A 25,767-nucleotide genomic window follows, 5' to 3' on the forward strand; every position below is an offset into this window, starting at 1 on the left:
CACCCAAGGCCATTCCAAGGGGATCTATTCATCACAGTAACAGCAGAAACAACTCAAACACCCACCACTGGAAAGCTGTTTAAATAAACTATGACGGAGTACTATGCAGCTGGACAAAAGAGTGAGGATGCTCTGTGTAAAGGAAACTGTTTTACATAACTGCTAAACATAATATAATTCTTAAAAAAGTCCCTAAAGCCTGAAGCAAAATGAACCAAATGCTTTTAATTGTACATTAATTTGGTAACATCAAAACACCCTAGTTGGGGTAGAGAGTGAATGGGATATAGTGTGAAAGAAAATATGCCCTGTTGAACAGTATAAGGAGGGTCCATTATACTGTTCTCTCTGGTAGGCAGATAGATAGACAGACAGACAGACAGATATGTACGTGTGTGAGAAATTAAATTTCATATATATAAATGCATTAAATGTTCCATGAGTAAATGTTCTTTTTCATGGTGCAGATTGAAGAGGCCCTAGAAGTCAAGTCTCATTTTCCTTCCAGTCCCAGGATGCACAGAAGGCCTCTCTGTCGTCTGCAGGTCAATCACAGCTTTTGTTTCTAATCCGAAGTCCTCCTGCAAAGGCATGTGACACTGGCCCAATGCTCAACAACTAATGGCAGCACTTCTAATGCCCCGCTCAAGAAATCCAGGCATGGTTCATCCACAAAGTGGAGCCTCAGAGGAATTTCTTACCCTTCTTTCTACTTTCCCGGGCCTTTGACAGTCACACACCCCTCTGTTTCAGCCTCACGGTGGTTTTCCAAGGCCAGTAGTGTCTGCACCCCCACTTCAAAGGCATAGGCACGAGGGATGAAGGGTTAAGCAGTTCTATAAACAAAGGAGACTAGACAAACTGGGGCCCAGAGAGCCCCAGAGTGGGGCTGCTCCCCCAGCTGCCAACCCCAGGGCACTGGGCATGCCAACAGGGAAACCCCAGGGCAGGGTGGCAAACACAGCTGGCAGCCTGGAGGATCAGAGTGGAAGGATCACCAGGCAGTGGCTGGATGGTGACAGGCCAAGGTGAGAGTTTCCCTGTGCACCATGCTGGTGGAGGTGAAGCAGGTTGCTTTCCAGCTGTGGAAACAGAACATACCTCAGCCCAAAGATCCTAAATGCACATGTGCTCAGAGGAGAGAAGGAGGAGACGGAGTCGGGAAGAGAAGGCGACTCAGCCAAAGCTGCCCCGGGATCTCCATGGAGGAGAAGCCTGGCATGCGCAGATCCCGAAGTGCCCAGAGGGGAGGCGGGTGCAGGGAGCTCTATCAGCGGGTGGCCTATCTGTGATGCCCCCTCCGCAGCTCGGGCTCCTGCCTTCTATTCAGGAATTGGAAGTCACGCGGGCTGACTGTCCACATGGATTGGCAGGTGTTTGACCATGTGAGAAACTGTGCATCCACCAGCACATACCAAAAAAGCAGCCAGGGGGTGATTTCCACTGCATGTGGCACCACACCTCTGAGTTTACAACAAAAGTCAGGGCCGAATGTGGCGCAGTGTATGGAATGTTTCCCAACCTTTTTTTTGACTCCCAACATTTCATAAGGGGATTACATATAATATCTAATTTGCAAGTCCCCTTGGGAATCATTTAACATGATAGTTAAGAATATCCATTAGCTACAAAGACAATCTTGACTTTTGTGTTAGAAATCCCCTCATATGTGGGCAAATGAACTACAAAGTGATAAATTATTTCATTTTCTATATAAAAACAAAACACATAGGAAAATGTAGACTGAAATTTATGTATTATAGGCAAAAGCTGCTCTTATAAACTGGATGTTTGACTTTTTTTCTTTAAAGATCAACTGACCTATTTTAAATGACAATGTGAGAAATGGCTTTTTGGGCTGCTACTTGCAAGTGCTTGTGCACCAATAACGTGGTGTGTGAAAGGACAGTCCCTATTCCCCATGAAAGGAAAGAATGAAGAGATTTTAGGACACCAGAACATATGTAGTTTCTAATGTGTTTTTTGAAGTCCTATGGACACTTAGACTAAGAGACATGCCATTTTTATTCAGATACACAACTTAGCTGTCTCAGGAGGAGAATCATAAGGCAAATTTGGAAAATGAGCCCCACTTTTCCTTAACTTATATCTCAATATCAGGACCTCTTTCTTTTCTTTTTCTTTTCTTTTCTTTCTTTTTTTTTGCTGAGGAAGATATGCCATGAGCTAACATCTGTGCCAATCTTCCTCTAGTTTTTTTATATGTGGGTCATCACTAGAACATGGCTGATGAGTGGTGTAGGTCTGCGCCTGGATCTGAACCCACAAACCCTGGCCACTGAAGCAGAGCATGCTGAACTCAACCACTACGCCATGGGCCAGCCCTTGCTTCTTACTTTTTTTAACTCATGGTTTATTATGCAGCTAAGCTGATAATATGATACATGATTACAAATAAAAAGCATTTAAAATTGTACAATGGTCAAGATTTCCAGAGGGGCTTGTAATAAGGCCAGAAAGTGTCCCAGATACCTTCTCACTTTTTAAAAACCTCCATCTGCCACTATTCTTACACTGGGACACACACCTCTGCTTTGGAGACCAATCACATAAGAAATTAGCAAGTGAGGGGCCAGCCTCATGGAGTAGTGGTTAAGTTCAATGCTCTCCATTTCACCAGCCCGGGTTCACAGGTTCAGATCCTGGGTGTTGAGCTACACCACTTGTCAGCCATGCTGTGGTGGTGATCCATATACAAAATAGAGGAAGATTGGCATGGATGTTAGCGCTAATCTTTAGCTCAGTGCAAATCTTCCTCAGCAAAAAGAAAGAAAGAATCAAGTGAACACTTGGTGCTCTGATGTTATTGGTAGAAGGATGATGTCCTGGCCACTTTCTTCCTTTCCCTCCCAAGAGGGCAGGATATCTAGTGCTGATATTCTTGGTACCCAGAGTCACCTGGGATACCATTCCTGCCCATCCTCAACAAGGAAGCTTTCCCCTCATCCCTCCAGGAGGGCAAACTACATGTAACAGGGATCCTACTCCAAATGAGTGTTATGGAGCCAGGAATGGAAGAATGCAGCATCAACAACTCTAGTGATTTCTCTAAAAAGAGAATGCAGCAAGCATATCCTGCAGCATGGTAATCATTCACTGTGGGAGACAGCACCTCTGCAGGAGCAGGGCCCTCTGAATTTACAAACTCCCTCACTGAGTGTACCACTATAAGCCCGTAACAGCTGAGCATGCAGAACTTACACTCCCCCTCAAAAATAGTCTTTCCGGTCACACTTTCACATAACGATAAGAAGTATTAATAATAATAGCCCCAAGTTATTAAGCATTCACTCTGTGCGAGTTGTTATATATACTTAAATAATTTGATCTACATGGTTCTACAAAGCACGTATATCATAATCTCTTTTTACAGATGAGGAATTAAGAACACGGGTGTCTTAATCAGGTTCCCTGAAAACAGAGCTTGAGTTTATCCCAGGGAAGCAAGAGGAAGGGTGAATGGAGTGAGGTGGAAAGGAGAGGAGCAGATATAAGACAGCAGGTCCCCAGCTGCCTACAGCTCTGTGACAAGCTAATTACTCTGTGCACTTCAGGCAGGTCCTATAAAGCTACCATCTCTCCAAGGACCCATGGGGGTAGAAGGAAGAAGATTTTATTCTCACAGCAATTGGATCCTAAGTCATGTCAGACATCAGTGACCCCAGGAAAGGAGAAGAGAGATGTGTGGCACTGAAGGGAGGCCACAGATTGTCACGTTGGGCTCCGTAGTGACAAGCAACAAGATGTAGCCACTGCATGGGGTCCCTTGTCTGATCAGTCAGGCCAGAAAACTGAAGCACATCTGCAGATGAGGACGGTGCATCAGAACCTGCCTGAGGCTGCACGCCTGCACGTGGCAGCACAGGCCGCTCCTTCCCCAGAGCCCTGCTCTGCTCTTTCGACATTTCCCCCAGGAGAACAGATAAGACTCATCTAAAACCAAGGCAAATGCAACTGTGACTTCCGCTCACCATAATAATCCTTGATTTTGTGAAAGCCAGTCAGGAAAGGGAAAGAGTAGTTTATGGTTTCTTTATAGACGCTATTAGTTCGTTTACAGCTTCAATTAGAGAAATTGATGTTCACAGTCAATACCAACCCTGCCCATCAAAGAATCTTTGGTCAAGAAACAAGGTATGCTCTGTCACATCGACTGAGGATGTGGCAGGCATAAGCACCAAAGAAAATCCTAAGCTAGCTGACAGCTGTACACACACAGACAGGAGCTCGTTAGAAGCCCCCTTTGTGCGCAGCCTCTCCTCCTCTCCATCTGGACTTAATCAAGTCAGCAAATTAGAAAAATAGAGAGGATCCAAAAAGTCTCCAACACGCACATTTCCTGCTGAAGTCTATTTATATACGTTCTGAAACAGACAGGTTTTAAAGCACCTGTGTTGTCTCAGAAACACTTTTTGCCAAGCACAACCTGTGGACAGTAGCTGGCTCTGGACACCCGTCTGAGCACATATGGCTCAGATGGAGCAAAATAAAATGCACTCTTTTAAGAAGAGGGGAAGAGAAAACATTTACTCTAGAAAGATTTCTTTATGCAGCCCAAATATTGCAAAACTCAGAGCCAGCACCGGCTCTGAGGTGGTGAATAGCAATAGTTCCGTTCAAGAAAGACTTCAAAACAGGATTTCCTCCAAAGACGCAAATTCTTGGTTAGAGTCCTGAGCTTCCTCAATACGCTCATTCATTCACAGATCTCTTATGTGCCTGCTACATACGTGCCAGGCCCTCTTCTCAGGAGTCCCGTGGGGCGAGAGGGTCAGAGAACGCAGGGTGCATTTTGGCAGAAGACAAAAATATCCGGCTTGCTTACCTTTGACTCATTTTTAAAAGAGACAATGCTTTTCACTGGATGGAGATAACGCAAACACAAGTATTCCTGGGAGAAATAACACACTGATATAAATTTAATGACCAGCGTCAGATTCTATTGTGAGACCAGAGTTTAATAGGAGAATATTTCTAGAGAAAACAGCTGCCAGTCGGGGAAAGAATAAATAGAGAAACAAAAGTTGCATAAGCGGCGATCTGAGGGACTCAAAGGTCTTTCTCATCAATATTGATTGGATGGCAATTTACTCAATATTTCTATTTGCCTAAAACACATTCTATTGTTCAACTTAAAGAAAAAATAAAACACCAGAATACCAGATTTGAGAAATCTGCAGGTATGTATGTGTGTTTTCAAGACATGGTACTGAAATGTTAATAATTTTTGATAGATTTAATTATTTTTATAGAGATACTATAGGAGCTCACTAGCTAAGGAACCTGGACAGGCCTCCTCAGCATCAACCTACTCCTATTCATTCTCTCTAGGCCATGCAAAGTGCAACTTCAGGACCCCTGATGGGGTGACCATCAGATCTGGTTCATGTCCGTTCTGGGGTCAGCTCTGGCGTATAACAGAACCACCGGGAAGTCTTCCGAGAAATGCATTCCCTAGTAGATTCTGATTTTTGAATATTTAAAAAGCATCCTGGACGATGCCGAGCAGACTTTGAGAACCACTGGTGTGAGCCAGCAATGGGGAAGCAAGTGCCAAGAAGATGGAAGAACATCCTTTAATCTAGGTCTGATCTACTCAATAACCTCAACCTACTTTCTGTAATACTTAAATTCAGGTAGGTAGAAAGGATGGACTAAAATTAAGATGTCCAGGAATAAATGCTCTAAAACTAGGCGTAAACAGTGCATCTGATCTTGTTTTCTCTGGCTCAACTTTGTGCTGTAGAAGACAGGGACAGTCTGTCCCAGGGGTCAACAAACTCTTGACCACTGTGTTTTTGTACAGCCAGCAGCTGAATGGTTCTGAAAATTTTAAAATGGTTGGGAGAAAAAAAGTGAAGGAAGAAAATTTCATGCTATGTAATGTTACATGAAATTCAAATTTCAGTCTCCATAAACAAAGCCTTATGGGCACCCAGCCACATACGTCTAAGGCTGCTTTCACCATACAATCGCAGAGTTCAGTGGTCCCCACAGAGACACATGGCCCGCAAACCTGAAAATATTTGCTAGCTGGCCCTGCACAGAAAAGCGTGCTGACTCCCAATCTGTAGGACAAAATCCAAAAGCCTCTGGAGGGCGCACAGGGCCCTCCTGGACCCGGACCCTCCACCTTTACAACCTCACTCCCTGGGTGCAGTGCTTCATTTCACACTCTTCTCAACTCTTCCTGTGAACACAGGGATCGATTGATGCTTGGAGCTGGTGGGCTGCTCTCCAGCCAGTCAGACGACCACAGTTCCCACTAGTTTGGGGATATTCTTCTAAGAGGCGGCTCGGTTACTCCAAAACCATTTATGCCAGCAATACCTGTTTTAATCATGTTATTTAGATAAAATTTTACAGTGGAAAGAGAAAGAATATGATTATTTTCATGAAACCTAAGTTAAATGTTTAAGGAAAACAAAGTGAGTGGCTAAAAATAATCAATCAAAAAATAAAAGTAAAAAAATCAATCACCTAAAGTTGCTTAGGTGACAGAGAGGCAACTGAAAAAGACTGAGGAGGAAAAATATAATTTATCAGTACCCAGATGGTTAGCGATCAGATTTTACCAAAATTCTTTTTAAGTTCTTACTGGATTTTAGAGAATCTGAAACTGAAAACCATTGATAATGAGTTCTGGGTGTGTCCCTCTATCTAAAGATTGCAAAATACATGAAAAAGCATATTTTTAAAACATTTAACCTTTTTAACTAACTCATTCAGTGAAGTGAGCAACCATGAATCTCACTCCTGTCCAGTAGACGGTTTTCACCATCATATGCTGACCCCCACACTCCCTGTTGTTTCACAGACAGCTGTTTCCAGCAGGGTGGATTTTATCCCCCTTGTGAAGATGATGAAGCTTGACCAGGTCTCAGAGCTCATACGAGGTATGTTCAACCCCAGGCAGCCCGTCTCTGTGACAGCATCCAGATCCCTCTGTCATTCCAACTCCAGAGAAGCCAGAAGTAAAAAATATTTACAATTACAAAAATTGTAAATACTTTTGCTATTTAACACTTCACCATGGGCTATGCAAGAAAAAAATTCATTTAAACTTGGAAGCTTAAAAATAAAAATTCAGATTATTGAGAATTAACACACTCAGGAAAGCGACTGATCCAAAGTTCCATTCCGCGTCCTAAACATCAGTGAAATTGTGACATCTGAATACTCAAACAAGCGAAGGGCTCAAACAAGTGATTTGGACAAACAGGGCCTGAGGCATCCACTCAAATGATGCTTCTGAAGTTTTCATCCCAAAGCCTGCACTTTGGGAGTCTCCACACGTCTGAACTAAAGCCCAAGGCAAGCCGGTGGGCTGGGACCCCAACAGGGATCTCAGGACCGCCACTGAATGCAGTTAGAGGAAGACATCACACAACTTGATCTGGCGGCTGGTTCAGTCATCTCTCCCCCTCTCCGTGTCTGAACACTCATCTGTGGAACACAGCAGCAAACAACACCGCAAACAACAGTATTTTTTACTCGGAATAAAAGTCAAATCACACACAATTGTAAAGCAACGTCAGAACACAAAGCTATACATGTTGTGAATTTTGAACGTGCATTCTAGCTTGTCACAAAAGTATTTGGGGCAATACAAACAAGTACCACCATTTAAAATACCCCATTTACAAAAAAAACCCCATATCTGTAGTGACATTCCTGAGAAACTATCCTAGAGAACAGGGAGCCAGGTACTCAGGCTGACTGGCCTTCTGACGCTGGCTTCTGCTTTTAGTTGAGGAATTAGCCTCCACAGGCAGCTCTTGCCTCCCAAGGCACTGGGTGGCTACATTCATGGCATATTTATAGTGGCCTGAATTATCTGATATTTAAAGTCAAGATCTAAAAATGAATTATAAGTTTTGCCAAAGAGATAAACTAATTTCTACCTACTTGAAAATAGTTAACTTGACTAAATATTTTAATAATCAAATACAATTCCAAAAATACTTAAACACTTCATTAGTTTTAGAATTCAAACACCTCATAAAACTTATTTTAGGTGTTTATATTTAAAAGTGTCACTGACCCACCCTGGTTCACGGACTCAGTACTCTCTTCTCCGGTGATGCCAACTCCAGCTATAGCAATTCGACCCCCCTCATCCAAGTGCAATCTTCCTCAGTCGTTGGTTCTTGACCCTCTTCTCTTCCCGTCCCTCACCTGTACTCTTCCCCTTGATTCATGATATCTCAGCTTCTAATACTGCCTCCTTCACAATTTCTCCCAGTCTGTGCCTCAGGCCAGGGCATCTCCTTTTCCCCTGTTTAGGGCCCCATCGCCAGTTGTGCACCTTCTCGGGCTGCTGCACACCTGCCCACACGCACAACAGGACCTCAGACTCACACCTTATTTCAACATCTTCCTTCCCAAACACACTTCTCTTACCATAGTATCATCACCATCCTATCTCCCAGGCAAAGAGTAACGCTCTTTTTCAACTGTTCCTTGTTGTCCCCACATCCTGCAGTTGGCCATGGCCCTTCGACTACACTTTTGAAAGAACTTTCAGTATGTCCCTCTTTGTCCATGGTCACGGCTGCCACTCTAACATCAGGTTTTCAAGGGACTTCTGAGATACTTTTATTAGAAAAAATTACTCTCTAACACAAATAATTTGACTTGATTTTCAGGTCTGCATTTTTATATAGACTGCTTTTGCCCAAAATGGGAAACACCAATATTCACATTAAAGTAAAAATAATCTGGCTGCGTAATTAAACTCTTTACTGCCTGAACCTCCAGCTTCTTGAGTGACAGAGCAGTGAGAAGTGATGCAGGCAAGAATGAAGAGAAGGGAAAAGGATCCAGGACAGGTGGAGAGAAGAAGCACGTGGGACAACAAAATGTTTATTCCACTCCAGATGCATGAGAGCACCAGGGAGACACCACAGTGGAACAATGAGAGAAGGTCCAGGTTTGCCCAAGATCCGGGACTGCCCTAGCTGTAGGACAAGGCTTGTGGGACATTGGGAAGATGCCAGAACAAAGCTAAACTTGTATCCAAATCTTGAACACAAATTCCCTTGAACCTACTATTTGTTTCTCTCTCTACCAGTAACACTGGGTGAAACTGAAGAAAGTTCTCAGGGTCCAGGTTCAGAATTCCCTTTTCACAATGAGAATTTTTTTTAGTTTGTTTGGGAATCCCCGTGTCCACAAGCCACATCCAACAGGCCAGGCTGCTCCAGAGTTCTGGCCCCAGTGGCACCATGCCCACTAGCCATCCCACTTTCCAGAGCAGAGCTGTGGGGAGGGTGGGCAGGGCAGCGAGGCTCCACCAGGGAAATGAGATGTGCCTTTATGCAAGGAAAGGCCTAGAAAAAAACAGAAAGTGTCCCGCAAATCCAGGAGTAGCTTACCAAAAAAGGCCTGGGAGATGCCACGGCGGGGAAGAGATGTCCTCAGCTATCAGTTACCCATTAGTTACTCAGGAAACTTATAAAAGATCTGGGGGCCCAGGCTGCCAGGACCAAGGCCCTGGGAGAAGGAGGCCCCTCACCAGCCACGTGCTCCTCCACCAGCTGGGAGCTCTGTGACTCCCTCAGGCATCACCACCTGGCCGGGACAAAGGTAAAAACAATCATCCAGGGGGTCAGAAATTCCTTCTAGCTGTTACCTCATAGCAAGAAATAAAAAGCAACCATCTCCACTTGTTCTGAGGAGAGTGTTTTTGAAGCCTAACTACATTTTGTAGCTCCAGGTCTCCCCACTTCTATTTTCTTTTTCCTCTAATCTGCCCAGCTAGGGCTTTGTGGGTTTTGTTTCAATAAAGAAGGCTTTATCATCTTATTGACTCTTCAACAGCAGTCAGCCCTGTTCTTTTTCCTAGGAAACACCCCTTGGTTTCCACAAATAAAAGCTACTGCGATAAACACTGGGAGGAGTGTTGTTTGAAGAAACAAATATCCAGCAACATCACAAAGCTCATAAATGAAGATGTGCGCCTTCTTTTGGTTACAATAAAATAGGAATTCTAAGGAATCTGTTTTAATTAACATACACAGATGTGGGCTGGACCAGCCAGCACCCATGAACAGTACATTTCGAACCTGTGATAAGATGTTCCTTTTCTCATTCAAAGTCATTGTTACATGGACGCTGGAGTCTCCCTTGGCAGCAAAAAGCAGAATTGCTCATTTGTCCTGCTGCAGTTGCCTGGGAGCCCGGGACCCTGGGGTCCTTCTGGGAAAGGGGCACAGGTGGGAAGCACCCACATGTAGTGACTCACACAGGTGGCCACAGGTGGGAGGCCTGCCTTTGTCCCTCCAGTCCTATTTCCCAGTGCCTTTTGTGAAGCTGGAGGGAAGGGGTGGGCTGGACTCTGGTGTTGACCAGCCCCTGAGGTGACTAGGCCACAGGGGAGGGGTTCCCAAGCCCTGGAAAGAGCCTGGCTTTCAGCATACAAGCGAGAGGGGGTCATGGGAGGCTTATAATAAAGAGTAACCCTGGCTGGATAAGAGTTGTAAAGTGAAACAGATGACACTGTAGACCATGAGTGGCTGATGCAACACCAAAGTCACGGACACCCATCTAGGAGTGCTGACCATGCTGAGATGGTGAGGGCCTGACAGAGATGATACCACAGGCCTCCTGTCTAGCTCCAGTGAGGCCCCATTATCAACCTCTTCAAGGGCTGCAGCCAGGAGGCTGGACCGTGGGCCAAACTAAGGCAGGAAACCCTACTGCCCAGGGCAAGGCCTTCTCTGCTGCCATGACAGCGAAAGATGCCCTGGGATCCAAGCAAATGTCAGGTTGAGTCAAAAACTGCTACATCTGTGCTTGCAAAGCTCTCGACAAGTCCTGTGGCCCAAGAACTGCCCATGCCTCTCCCCTACAGCTTGCAAGCTGTGGCTACACCTGAAGACAGTAGCAGCTAGGCCTCCACACCATAGTGGCCAGGTTCACTGTTGGCAGACAGGCAGCGTATAGACCCAGGCGGCCCACCCCAGCCGTCCTTAGCCCTGATTTCCCTGGAGAATGTCACTAGTGAAACTCTCACACAGGGAGATGATTAAACCTACTGCCCCCTAAGGATGCTGATGAGGGAAGCGAGCCAGTAACTGGGCTTATAAGGATGCACCTCTGGCCTGAAATTACATGGAGGCTTCTTCTACCTTAAAACTTCATGGAAATAAATGGGCAAACTGTACACTATAAGAATTATATCTCAAAAAAAGCTATTTTTTTTTAATATGGAAATAGAATGTTTATTTCAATGTAAGTTGCTCTACCTACTAAAACTCTTAAGTCCCAAGGTAAACTTCTAAAATCTCTTGAACCTTCATTGATGGATACAACCTTCCTTGTTTCAGTGGAAAATAAAATTGTCTTTACAAGAGACACTTTCCTTCCTTTTCTCACTTACCTTTTCTTGAGAAAGTATTGATTTATATGGCCAAAGAGGTAGTGGGTTATACACAGGAGATTAAACTAAGTAAATATATTGAGGATACTGGGTGCCAGGTTCTCGGTGTCAGAGAATGGAGTCACCGATATGGAGAATGGGAAGGCTGGGATGGGGCAGGGATGCTGGACTGGGAGGCATGGGGTGAACCCAGGAATGTGTGTGTCCTGCTCTGAGAGGTGTGTGTGTGTGTGCGTGTGTATGTGAGTCTATGCATGTGTGTGTACGCACATGTGTAGACATACACATGAATACAAGGAGGGAAGAGAGAGGGCACAGCAAATGTAAATGTTAATAACTGGGGAATCTGAATGTGTATATGGAAATTTTTGTAGTAATAGCGTAACTTCCCCGTAAATTTAATGTTATCCCAAAATAACAAATTAAAAAATATATTGGTAAAAGATGGAGAAAGGACTATTGAACCACACAATGATACTGGATAACTTCTGTCTGATACTGCAGACTCCTCACAGGAGCCAGCACCCTCACCCCTCTCCCCGCCCTGGGCTTCTGTCAGGTCCCTACTGAGTCTTGGCCCCCAGTTCCTCTGTTTCTGTCTGCTTGTATGTCCTTCTCCAACCTCTGGTCCTTCTCCCTTCCTCCTACCTTTCATTGAATGACCCTCTCTCTTTCTTTCTCTTTCCTGCCTGCATCCCCACTTACTAAATATAGAATTCAATTCCAAGTGGAGTTGGAGTGTATCTTTAATTATTCAGATGTATAAAATACAAACATTTAAGAAGAATTTGAGAAACTTTATTTAAAATAATTTTTCCCAAGCAAGAGTTATGGTCACATTTTTAATTTTAGAATTCTAATGAGTGCAAAGTGTTTTTAATTTTTCTCTCTGGATAAAAAAACATTTTTTTTTACTTTGTATGTGGCCTTTTCTTTTTTTCCTGTGGCACAGTCATCCTTAACTTAAAAAAAAAAAGATTCTGTGGCCCTAATTCACCTCAGTGATCTATGTGTACATAACTAATAAAAAATCAGAGATGGACAGACAATGGATGGATGGACGGACAAATGATGGACGGACGGAGATGTCGACGGATGGATGGACTGCTGGACAGATACAGGATGTACCATTCTTGCTTCACTACAGCCTCTGTACTGTCAAATGGAGGTGATAGCAATGGCACCCTTCCAGGGTTGCTATAAGAACTCAGTACAATAATGTCCTGTGAATGCACAGAGCCTAGAGCTGATACATAAGCAGTCAATAAACGATCGCAGATGGTTAGACAGATTATCTCCTTCCTACCCAGAATCTCAAAATGCTTTTTGCACTCCCAGCCATATTCCAAAACTGCCTCTGAGGAACTCGAGAAGTGGGAGAGGATGCACTTGTCAACATTATAGAGCAGATCAGCTTCATGTTATGTACTGCTCTCCTCTTTGTGCCTACATGAGATGCACCACAGACACATAAGAAGCATGGTCCCCAGGGACTTCTAAAGGACAATCATATCTCTGTACTAAAAACACGGGGGCTGACCTGGAGTGCCAGCACCACAAATACTAGAACATAAATACCCATATCAAATGATAAATAAATTTAGAAGCTCCACATTCACAGAAACTCCCACACACATGCATGGCAAACAGGGTAAATTTGATCCGGAGATAAACTGAATTGAGCACTAGGCACAGTAAGAGCAGAGACCAGCAGTACTCCCATTTATGGCCACTCATGAACCCTCCTTCCAGCCACACAAGGGGACAGCAGTGCTATAATTAGACAGAGCCATGATTCCAAACACCAGAGCCAGTAAATTACAGATCAGCCTCTTCCATGGGCTATTCTCCCAAAAGCAAACAACAGCAAAAATAATAAATGAAATGACAGCTATAATCAATAGGACCAGGAAAAAAAAGTCTCTCCACATGCGACGTCTGTTTTTCTAGATGATTTCAATTTGGAGGTAATTGGCAATCACAGAAATAGCCAAGCTGCTGCACATGCTGAGCGTGTTGATTCCCCACGCTTCCTTCTGACCAATCCCTGTGCCCACGCAACATGCGGCCTGCGGGGGAAATGCTCTGCTCCCAGACACTTGTGGTCTGCTAGGAATGGTACAGCTGTTGTCATTCTCAGATTACCAGCAGGCCCCGCCCTGTGTACCAGCCCAGCACTGAGAGGCTAATAATTGTAAGGCTTAGCTTTTTAAAAACCCAGTAATTTATTGAGAGGCCACATGACAATTTTATGTGAAAGGCATGGTACGTATTTTAAATTCTAAATTAAACTGTGACGTTTTCATGTCTTTAAAATTATCTACTAAATCCCGATTCATTCTAATAAAGGATATATAGCCCAGAAAATGCATGAAAGAAACTAATTAACCCTCATGTCCTAACTACAAAAAAGAAACGAAATGTGTGGCGTATACTGCAGGTACTTCCAAAAGTGCCTCACACTTTCTGTGATACTTTTATTTCCTATTTTTAAATAAACTGCCTAAAATCTTCAACTATATTTATCAGGCCCTACAATTATTTTAGTATGAGATTCTTCGGCAATGCATTTTTTAATAGACTATTTTTTAGAGCAATTTTAGATTCACAGTAAATTCAGCAGAAGGTACTGAAAGTTCTTATATACCTCCTGCCCCTGGACATGCAGAGCATCCTCCACTATCAACATCCCACAACAGAGTGGTGCCTTTGTTACAACTGATGAACCTACAGTAGCCTCATTATCACCCAGAACCCACAGTATACACTAGGGTTTACTCCTAGTGTTGCACATTCTATGGGTTTAGACAAACGTATAACGACATGTATCCGTTATTATAGTATCATACAGACTAGTTTCACTGCCCTAAGACTCATCTGTGCTTCACCTATTCATCCTTCTCCTCCCTAACCACTGGCAATCACTCATCTCTTTATCTCCATAGTTTTATGTTTTCCAGAGTGTCATATAGTTGGAATCACACAATAAGTAGACTTTTCAGATGAGCTTCTGTCACTTAAGGTTTCTCTATGTCTTTTCATGGCTTGATAGCTCATGTCCTCTTAGTGTGGAATAATATTCCATTGTTTGGATGTAACAGGCATATGCATTTTAAAAGAAAAAGGAAAATGTTCAGATGAAATAAACACACTGTTCCCTGTCTCTCCATCTCAATGAAGCCATAAACTCTGGCCAGAATGCAAGTATCAGCTACTTGAGGACTCTGAGAAGTAAACTGTAACAGGTGAATTGGGGATGAAGACCAGAATTCACAATACCCCCAAACTTGTGCTAAGTTTATCCTTTTTTTTCCAGTCCTGAACTCAATCCAGCCTGAACCCTGCACAAGACAAAGGGATGAACAGACAGAGCATGCTCCAGAAAAAAGCCCTTCCACGCCAGCTCCAAGAGAAGGAAAGGGGTCTCCTAATGCTCAGAAAGAACAGAGGGGTTCTCCTGTATGCTCATCTCTGTTCTTTTCAGCCCAGTCCCCGGGCGGTCCTGCAGTGGCAGAGGAGCTGACAGCAGCAGGGGCCCAAAGGAGCCTGAAACTCTGACAGAGGAACCCTCTTCCCTCCCATCAGATATCCTAAGAGAGGGGAGTAAATCCCACTGCTTTTTCCACTCTCTGTTCTTCTGCTACATTGTCCCAGAAGTGGACAGTCACAGGAAGTACATCTCAAAGCAGGGTAAATAAAGCCCCAGTTTTCTGGCTGGAGAATCAAAGCAGAAGCTTAGAGAAGCAGATAGCACTGGAGAGACTGGAGAGAAAGGAGGAGCCCAGGACACTCCATGAAGTCATTTATGAACTCCTGATGGCATCTCTGACAATGCCACACATATGTGGATCTGACCTTTGGGAGCATATCATACACTTTGAGAAGTGAACTATGAGACAGACCACCACACAGGTCCCAGACTGGCCACTGGCAGCACAAACATGGGAAAGATCTGAAAGCACTGTAAAGGCTTTGTAAGCAGAACTAACACTGAAACGATAATCATGGAAAGCTTGGCAGAAATTTAACCATGAACCCAGTTGAATCAATTGCCTGATAAAATAAAAATGTCAACATTCTCACAAGATTTAAATAAAATCCAAAATACCATAACAGAATATTCAAAATGTCTAGGAAACAATCCAAGTTTGTTTGTCATATGAAGAAGCAGGAAAATCCCAACTCACATGGGGAAAGGCAACCAACAGATGCCACAACAAGATGACCCATATATTGGAATTTTCTGATAAAAACTTTAAACAACTGTTATAAAAGCACTCCGAGAAGTAAAAGGAAACACACTTGAAATGAATGGAAACAGAGGACACCTCAGCAAAGAAATAGAAGATATAAAGGAGAACTAAGAGGAAATTTTAGATTTGCAAATGCATAATTGAAATAAAAAACTCATTGGATGGGCTCAAAAGCAAACTCACTGATTTTGAGTTACATATCAATAGAAGTTATCCAATCTGAATAACATAAATAGAAATGACTGATGAAAAATAAACACAGACTCAGGAACCTATGAGACAACACCAAAAGGTCTAACATGCATGTCAACAGAGTCCTGGAATGAGAGGAGAAAGAATATAATCCAGAAAAAAAAAATTCAAGAAATAGCAGAAAACTCCCCAAATTTGGTAAAAGACATAAACCTACAGATTCAAAAAGTTCAGCAAACCCTATACAGGACAAATACAAAGAAACCTACACTCATAGATGTCCTAATCAAACTACTTAAAACTAAGCACAAGAAAAAAATTCTGAGAGCAACCAGAGAAATCCACATTTCTTATATGGAGATGATTTGAAGGACTACAAAAACTATAATTGCTAGAAGGAGGTAGAAAAAGAGTTTTAAAGTACTGAAAGAAAAGAACTATTAAGTCCAGATTTCTATATCCAGTGACTATATCTTTCCTGCATGAAGGTGAAATAAAGAAATTCCCAAATGAAGGCAAGCAAAGAGGATTCATTGCCAGCAGAACTGGTCTTAAAAACCGCTAAAATAAGTTCTTCAGAGAGAATGGAATTGATCTGAGAAGGAAATTTGGAACCTGAAGAGCAACAGAAATGGTAAACATCTTGGCAAACATAATAGACTATTCTTCTCTTCTTGAGTTCTTTAAAATATAGATGTAACACATAACCATGGATGGTACCTATATGATGGTAAGCTATATTCCACATGATGATAAAGTATTGATTCTAAGGAGACTGCGAAAAGTTGGCATAGGTCAATTGCTACAAAAACCATAAAAATAAACACAAGGTATACTAAAAACCACATAGAAAAATTTAAATGGGATACTAAAAATTTTCACACAACTCAAAAGACAGGAAAGGAGAAACAGGAACACAAAACAGGCAACAAAGAAAAAATTAATTGAACACAAAACAGGCAACAGAGAAAAAGCTAAATGGTTGGCCTAAATCCAAAAATATCAATAAAAACTACAGATCAATATTCTTCATTCATGTAAATGGTTTAATGCAATAGATTGATTTGATATAATAATTTAATGCAAATAGTCTGAACACTAGCTAAAAGACAGATTATTCAAATATATGCTATCTTCAAGAATCTCACTTTAAACATAATGAAATAGGTAGTTAAAAGTAAAATGATGGAAAAAATATAGCATGCAAATGTTAATCAAAAGAAAGCTGGAATGGCTATACCAATATCGGACAAAGGGGAAATATCAGACAACTCAAAGACAATAGCAATAAAATGGACAATTCACCAAGAAGACATAATAACTCTAAACTTCAATGTACCAAACAATGAAGCTTTGAAATACATGAAACAAAAACTGATCAGAGAAATAGACAAATTCACAGTTAAATTTTGAGACACTTCTCTCGTGGCAATCAATGTAACTTATACACAATCAACAAGGATATAGAAGAAATGAAAAACACCATCAACCAATCAGATCTAATTGATATTTCTACAACTCCAACCAACTATAGCAGAAAACACATTGTTTTCTGGTGTACATAGAATATTCACCAAGATAGAACACCTGCTGGGTGATAAACAAACCTTATCAAATGTAAAAAGAATTGAAGGCATACAAAGCATGTTCTCTAACTATAACAGATTTAGACTACAAATCAGTAACAGAAAGATAACCATAAAATTTATAAGTAGTTAGAAATTAAATAATATACTTCTGAATAATCCATGGGATAAAGAGGAAGTCTCAGGGACTTGAACTAAGTGAAAGAAAACATCAAAATTGGTGGGATGATGATAAAGAAGTGCTTAGAAGGGAATGTATAGCATCAAATGCTTATATTAGAAAAGAAATATCTCAAATCAATAATCTAAGTTTCACCTAAACAAATCTGAAAAAGAAAAAAAACCCTATATCATGCAGAAGGTAGGCAACAATAAAGGTAAGAGCAGAGAAAACAAAATGAAACAGAGAAACGATGACAAAAGCTGGTTCTTTGTAAAGATCAATAAAATTGATAAACTTATAACAAGAATGACAGAAGAGAAGAGAGCAATTCGTAATATGAAGAATGAAAAAGAAGATATCACTACAGAAACCACAACCATTAAAAGAATATTAAGGGAATACTCTGCATAAATCTATGCACATAAATTCAACAACTTACATGAAGTCGAACAATTCCTCAAAAATCACAACTACCAAAACTCACTGAAGATGAAATAGATAACCCAAATATACTTACTTAAAAATTTGAATTTGTAGTTAAAAACATTATGCAAAAGGAATCTTCAGGTCCATATGGTTTCGCTGGCAAATTCTACTACACATTTAAGAAAAATAAATAAATTATACCAATTATACATAATCTTTTTCAGAAAATGAAAGAGCAGAGACCACTTCCCAAATCATTATATGAGGCCAATATTATCCTGATGCCACAATCAGACAAATATATCACAAGAAAAGAAAACTACATACCAATATCCCACATGAATACAGACGTAAAAATCCTCAAAAATATTAGCAAACAGAATCCAGCAATATATAAAAAGAATATTATACCACAACCAAGTGGGTTTTATTTCAGGCATGCAAAGCTGCTTTAATATTTGAAAATCATTATATGTAACTCACCACACTGACGTTTCCAGAAGGGAAACCACATGAACATATCAACTGAAACAAGGAAAAGCATTTGGACTAATTCATCATGAACAACTCTCAGCAAAATAGCAATAGAAGGGAGCTTCATCTACAAAAAACCTCCAGTCAGTATCACACTAAATAGCAGAAGGCTGAATGCTTTCTCCCTGAGATGGGGAGCAAGGCAAGGATGTAGCCTTTCACTGCTCCTATTCAACCTCACACTGGAAGTCTACACTGTGCAATAAGAAGAGAAAATGAAATGAAAAGCATAAAGATTGGGAATAAAAGAATAATTTCTAGGCATACACAGACAACCCCAAAGAATCTGCAAATAAAACCAAAATAAAAACTTTATAGAATTAATAAATGAGTTTAGCAAGGTCACAAGAGATAACATCAACACATGAATTATATTTCTGTACAACAATGAACTGGAAACTGAAATTTTAAAACACCATTTATGATAGCTCCAAAAACGGAAAATATTTAGGTATAAATTTAGCCAACATGAATAGGATCTATATGCTGAAAATGACAAAACACTGATGAGAGAAATTTAAGAAAACCTAGGTAAATGAAGAAATATATCATGTTCATGGAATGGAAGACTCAAATTGGTTTAAGATTTAACAAAATTTCAATCAAATTTCCAGCATGATTTGTTTTTGTAGATATAGACAAACTGATTCTGAAATTTATATGGAAATAGAAAGAAACGAGAATGGCCAAAATAATTTTGAAAAAGAAGAAGTTGGAGGAATCACACTATCCTATTTTAAGACTAACTATGAAGCCACAATATTCAAGACTAACTTTAAAGCTACAATATTCAAGACTATAAAACAATATAAATATAAATGTACAAAGACTATAAAACAATGGTATTGGTGAAGGACCAGATATAAATCAAATAGAGAATCAAGAAATAGATCCACACAAATAGGGTCAACTGATTTTTGAGGAAAGTATAAAGGCAATTAAATAGAAAAATGACAATCTTTTCAACAATGGTGCTGGAACAACCAGACATCCTACCCCAAAGAAAAAGAAGATGGTAACCAAGAGGAGGAGAAGGAGAGCTTCGATCTAAATCTCACAGCCCACACAAACATTAACTCAAAATGAATCACAGAGCTAAATGGAAAAGTAAAAACATAGAAGAAAATCTTCATGGCCTGGGGTTCGGCAAGAGTACTTAGACATGACACCCAAAGCACGTCTAAAGCATGGAGTACAAAAAAAAGGGGGCTTCCTCACAATTAAAAACTTCCACTCTTCCATAACACTGTCAAAAGAACAAAAAGACAAGCTACAGGCCAGGAGAAAAATACTTGCATATCATATATACGACCAAGGAGTTGTAGCCACATTATATAAAGAACCTTCAAAATACAACATAAGCAAACAATCTAAATTTAAAAACAGGAAAGGACTTAGAGGTTTCACCAAAGAAAACATATGGATGGCAAATAAACACATGAAAAATGCTCATCATCATTAGCCGAAAGCAAGTTAAAACCATGATGTAATACCACTACACACCTACAAGAATGGCTAAAAGAAAAAATCTTGAAATTACCAAGCGCTGATGAGGATACAAAGCAACTGGAAGTCTCGAACGTTGCTGGTGGTACTGTCACTCTGTAGCACAATGCAAAATGGTACAGTCACTCTGGAAAACAGTTTGGCAGCTTCTCATAAACACACACCACATGACCCAGCAATCCCACTCCCGGCTATTTACTGTGGAGAAATGAAAATTAAAGTTCACACAAACACCTGTACAGGAACGTTTATTGCAGCTCAATACACAATCACAAAACAGTGGAAACAACCCAGATGTCTTTCAATGGGGTGGAGTGGTAGACCAACTAGGGTGGATCCAGAAAATGGAATACCACTCAGCAATAAAAATAAATGAGCAACTGATACTGATAAGGAATGGCGCCAGGGAGTCTTGGGGGTGATGGAACTGCTCTGCATTCTGATTGCAGTGGTGATTGCACAGATGTACACGTGTGTTAAAATTCACAGAACTGGACACCAAAGAAGGCAATTTGATTCCACGTTAATTTAAAAAATAAAATTTAGAAAATACAAAGAGAAAATAGGAACTGGATTCAAGCACCAGTCTTCAAGACAGATGTTCCTGGACAATCTTCTCTAATTGTATACAACAACAAATCAGTTTTACCCTTATAAAGGACAGTATAAAATAGTCATTAGAGGTCAAAACTTTTTGTTTTCACTTGTGAATAACAATGGCATGGAGATACAGAGCCTAGGTAAACAACAGAGCAGAGAAATGTCTGCAGTAACAAGAGCAGCTCCTCCCGGTTTGCCCACCACATATCGGGTCCAGAGGACATCACAATTCAGCGAGCAATGGATAACAACGTATTTTCATGATTGCTGTTTTTCTTTTTAACTTATTATTCCATCTCAAATAATGACCAAGACCACCCTCTGGTTATTTTGCAAACTGTTCTGTCCTCTTTTTCTCCTCCCCTTTCCTACTGGACATCTTCAGGAAAATCAGTACCCATCCACTGTCCTCTCACTACCTGCCCTCCTAAACCCACGGTGCTGACTGAAGCCACAGATGGCCCCTCCTCATGATAGTGGCTCCCAGCCCTCCTAGGGCCTGTTCCTGCACCATCGGCCCCAGTCTTCCCTCCCTCTGTCTCGGTCCTTGCTGCCTGAGCCTTCAGGACCAGCCCTCAGGTGGTGGCATGCTCCTCCACACTGACTTCACACACTTCCCCAGGGGACTCTCTCACTCTCGGCTGTGGTCACCAATGGCACCATGTGACAGCTGAAAACATCCAGTTTGGTTTCATAGATTGTAACCTGGGTTTCCTTATCCTGGTAGATAACAGAGAAAAATGTAGAATGCCCAGTGACATGTGAACTTCAGATGAACAGTAAATATTTGGGACACGCTTACACTAAAGTATATTCATTTTTTATCTGAGATTCACATGTCACTGGGCATTCCTGCTCCGCCTTTGTGAATTCCCAAGCCGGTTCCACAGCCTGGCTGCCCTGCCAGGGTGCAAAGGCCAGGTCTGTGAATGCCAGGCCAACCGCACCTCTGCAGCCCCTTCATTACACCCTCCTCCCAAGTGAAAGCTGTTATTTTGCTCCTTATTCCAAACAGTGGCTCCAGATTCCAGATCTTGCTTTGCCCACCACCACCCAAGGGCACACAGTCAGACACTGGGCCTGAGGCTGGCTTCTGCCACTTCCAGCTGTGTTGAATAAGTCTCTGCATCTCGCTGGGCCGCAAGTAAAATGAGACTAATAGGATGTGTCCTGCCGTTTGCACAGGACTCTGTGGACAACGGAATCTCAGCGCTAGCAAAAGGGATTTGCAAAGAGCCCTTCAAATGTTAACTGTTGTTATCGTCATTGTTGACCAAATCACTCCAGCTAAAAACCCCAAATCACCTTTTTCTGCCTCGTTGTGCACTTGCAACTAGTCACCAGTCCATCAATTCTATCTCTCACACGTGTCTGACATTCTTCCTCTTTCCACTCCCTCCCACCGCCTGTCCCGAGGGGCTCTGAACCTCCTCCTCCTCTACCTGGGCCCTAAAAACTGCTTCCTGACTCTCCCGGCTCCTGCCTTGCCCTCCCCACAGTGCCAGAGCTAGTTTCTAAAGAGAGCTGATGAGCTTTCCTGGCTCCTCCGAGGGCTACAGACAGGCTCCTATGAGCAGCACGAAGGTGCTTCACATGCTGCTCCAGCCACGTGTTCTCTCCACTGGCTTCCCCTCTTGGAGAACCAATTCTCTCATCTTCCCAGACACAGGCTGCACTCGCGCACCTCTGGGCCTCGCTCCTGCCATCCCCTTGTGTGGAAGAACTGACCATTCATTTCCCACGTGGTGTCCTCCCAGACACACAGACCCAACCTCTCCAGCGCTTGCCCAGAGCGTGATGCCCACAGTAGTCTGGCTCCATGCCCAGCTCCTTCTACTCTGCTCTAGTCACTAATATCAAAATCTGCACATAGTAGGTGCGCTAACAACGTCTGTCAATTAGAAGTGAACATTTCAGCAAGCCATGGAAGGTAGGTGGGCAGCAGTGACCAGAACAAACCACTGCAAGTAATTAATTACCTCTTAGTGCCAGGAAAAATGACGCCTTCTCTGAGGAACTGGAACTTGTCCTACTTTCAATGACGAGAACTATGGAAACCAGTGTTCCTCTTTCTGCCCAGCTTGTCAGAAACACAAAGACAAAGCTGATGCCGCATCACTGCACGTGGACTTGCTTAGATGGCTAACATCTCTCCTCCCTCTGCTGTTCCCTGGCCTGGTTTTCTGCTCCTGTTTTTATTAACCTTCCTGCATACAGGCAGTAAGACAGACAGAGCTACCACAGGAAGTGTTGGGAAGGGAAATGTCCATGTGAGCAGTGGTAATTCAGATTGCCCACATGCTCAAGTTGAATAGGAGAGGCACCACTTGTGCAAGGTTGACAGTTGTACTTGAGCAAACACAGTCAAATGCGTACACACTATCACAGAGACACAAGAAAATGGGCCAGTCTCCATGCCTGTTGTATCAATTATGTGCTATAGTTACTAGAGGACACCAAGGGCCACCAGCACATCTCATTTATCTTACTTTGAAATCCAATTGTTAATTGTTGGGGAACTCAAGTTCTTAAGCAACAGGTAAAGCAGACAGCCAAGCCAGGGGACCACCGGGCTCCTTCCCAACTGAGCTTACCTGAAACCTGAGATGTAGAAACTCAGGCTGGAGAAAAATGTATCTGCGTCATGGAACCTTCTGTGCTTGGCCTTCCCAATCTTATCTTAACCCAGAAGTTAGTGTACCTCCAAATAACACAGATACAGAGACGAAGGTGCAGAGGATGTTGAGTCATTTTTTCTAAAACTCCTATGTAACCCATCACAGCCCTGGACACCCTGCCATCCCTCCTACTCCTTCCCACACAACCTCAGCCTCCTCCCTGTCTTTAAGCTTAGGGCAGATTAAGTTGTAAAATGATAATACTAAATAGTAAATTACACTTTCCCAAAGATGGCTCCCGTTAGGCTGTCATGCACACTCCTCTGTCCATTTGGACACCCTGACCTTCCGTCCAAGCTCCGTGCCCCCTCTTCCTGCAGACGCCTTTCCTGGAGCTTGTGCTGGCCTGTCACTCTGGGCTGGTCTCTGTCCTGGCATTACCACACTGCACTGCCCAGGATCATGACCCTGCCCTCTCATCCCTCCTACAGGGCACAGCAGCTGCCCACCAGCCGCCATCAGCAGAGGGCTCAGGATGGGATACACCATCAAACACTTGCACATGTGGGTGCACAGCACACACCCGGGAATGACAGGCTGAGGCACCCAGAGACAAAACATGAGCGAGGCTGAGACCCTGGCAAGCAAAGAAGGAGTGGGAGTGACAAGAAGAGACAGGAAGGAACTGAGGAGACTCTGGTAGTGTCAAGAACCAATGGGAGATGAGCTAGAAAGAAAATGACTGAAACCAAATTCTTTGTCTTACCGTGTCCTAGACAGTAGTTTCAGCTCAAAAGTCACTTTTGCAACTGTACAAAGTTACCCTGAAGACAATCTGGGAAGTTTAAGAGAGAGAGGGAATTAAATGCTATTAAGGAGTTTTGTTGCTTTTGTTGGGCAGGACAATGCGATCGACGAAGGCCAGAAGGTAAGCCTTGTTAGTTAGCCGTGCATGTGGAAGGATTCACAAATGAAAGGACAGCATATGGGCTTTTCCCATAAAATAATGAAGCCAAAAAAAAGTTAGTGTTCTCTACTTTTTGTATGTTTGAAAATTTCCACCATATTTTTTAAAAGGAAAAATATTCTGTTTCTGTCATTTGAAGTAATCCACTGAGTGGAATTAACTGAATTTTCAAATCAATGGCTGTTTATTACTGAATTTAGGGAAGTCCCCAGGAAAGTGATCTATTCCTAAGTTGTCTTTTTCTATTTTTTAGGATGAGTACTATTTAAAATTGAATGATGATAATGCAAAAAACGAAAAAAAGGTTGAATCAGAAGCTAAGCAAGTATTACTGGGCCAAACTCCCAGTGTCCTGTGGCCTGCTCAAGGCCAACTATTTGCACTCCCTGCAAGCCCCGAGTAAAGAGGATCTGGACACCACAGGGACACCCACATACCCCAGGCCTGGGCACATACTTGCTCAACGTACAAGGCACCTCTCAGTGAAGGCTGCCATCCCTGGCTGGACTGATTCCATATTCCCCTGAGTTAAGACAATTACTGAAGTGAAGAAATAAGCTACCAAACATATTCGATGTCCTTAGTAAAAGAAATTTACACTTAAAATTTGATGAACTTTGCACACACTAGAATGGTAAAAATTAAAGACTGACCCAGTAACTGTAATTCTCCTTCACTGCTGGTGAAATGTAAAACAGTACAGCCACACAGAAATAGCTAGGCTGTTTCTTAAATGTTAAACATACACCTGCGATGTGCCTCAGCCATTCCACTCCTAGGCATTCACCCAAGAGAAAGGGAGTGTATGCCCGTACAAAGACTATAAATGAGACTGTCCGTAGCAGTGTCATTTGTAACAGCCAAAACCCAGAAACAACCCAAATGTCCATCAAAGGGAGAATGAATAGACAGAAATTGTCATAAATTAATAAGTGGAACACTCCTGTCAAAAAGGAATGAACTATAGAGACACCATAATAGAAATGAATATCAAAATCATAATGCTGAGTGAAAGAACTAGACAAAAAAGAGTATGTACTATACATTTCCACTCATAGAAGATTCTAGAAAATACAAACTAACCTATAGTGACAGAAAGGGGATCAGTGGTTGCCCAGGTACAGATGGAGGGAGAGATGGGCTGCAAAGAGGCACAAGAAAACTTTTGAAAGTGAGAGAAAAACCCTGTGCCTTGATTGTGGTGAGGGTTTCAAGATGTAAGCATATATTGAAATCCATCAAGCCCTATGCTTTAACCATGTGCAGTTTTTGTACATAAATATACCTCAATTAGTAGTTACAAAATTCAGTACAGCTTCTCAATCACACAGAGGAAAAAGAATAAATTCCTTAAAAAGAAACTAATCTTCAAAATACTAAGAAGAACAGCATGAGTGAAATAATTCATAACTGAGAACCAACAGAACCTCTGGCTACAAGAACGCTTACCCCATTCTGTGCTAAAGGCCTGAGGTTACGCACAGCATTCTTGTCATATCAACTACAGTTCCTCCGTCT

At 42.1% G+C, this 25,767-nt stretch overlaps 1 protein-coding gene across 2 annotated transcripts in view; it reads right to left on the bottom strand.

The window, feature by feature from the left end:
• Positions 1-25,767, bottom strand: part of COBL (cordon-bleu WH2 repeat protein) — a 277,905-nt gene that overhangs the window by 230,746 nt on the left and 21,392 nt on the right. Inside the window, exon 2 of one of the 2 annotated variants that reach the window (XM_046669175.1) lies at positions 9,399-9,594. The exons of the other annotated variant lie outside the window; for it this stretch is intronic. The gene's annotated coding sequence lies outside the window, so the exon portion shown is untranslated. The remainder of the gene's footprint in view (positions 1-9,398; positions 9,595-25,767) is intronic. 2 annotated transcript variants of the gene reach the window in all.

This window comes from Equus quagga, chromosome 8 (genome assembly GCF_021613505.1).
Source record: "Equus quagga isolate Etosha38 chromosome 8, UCLA_HA_Equagga_1.0, whole genome shotgun sequence".
NCBI classification, from domain to species: domain Eukaryota; kingdom Metazoa; phylum Chordata; class Mammalia; order Perissodactyla; family Equidae; genus Equus; species Equus quagga.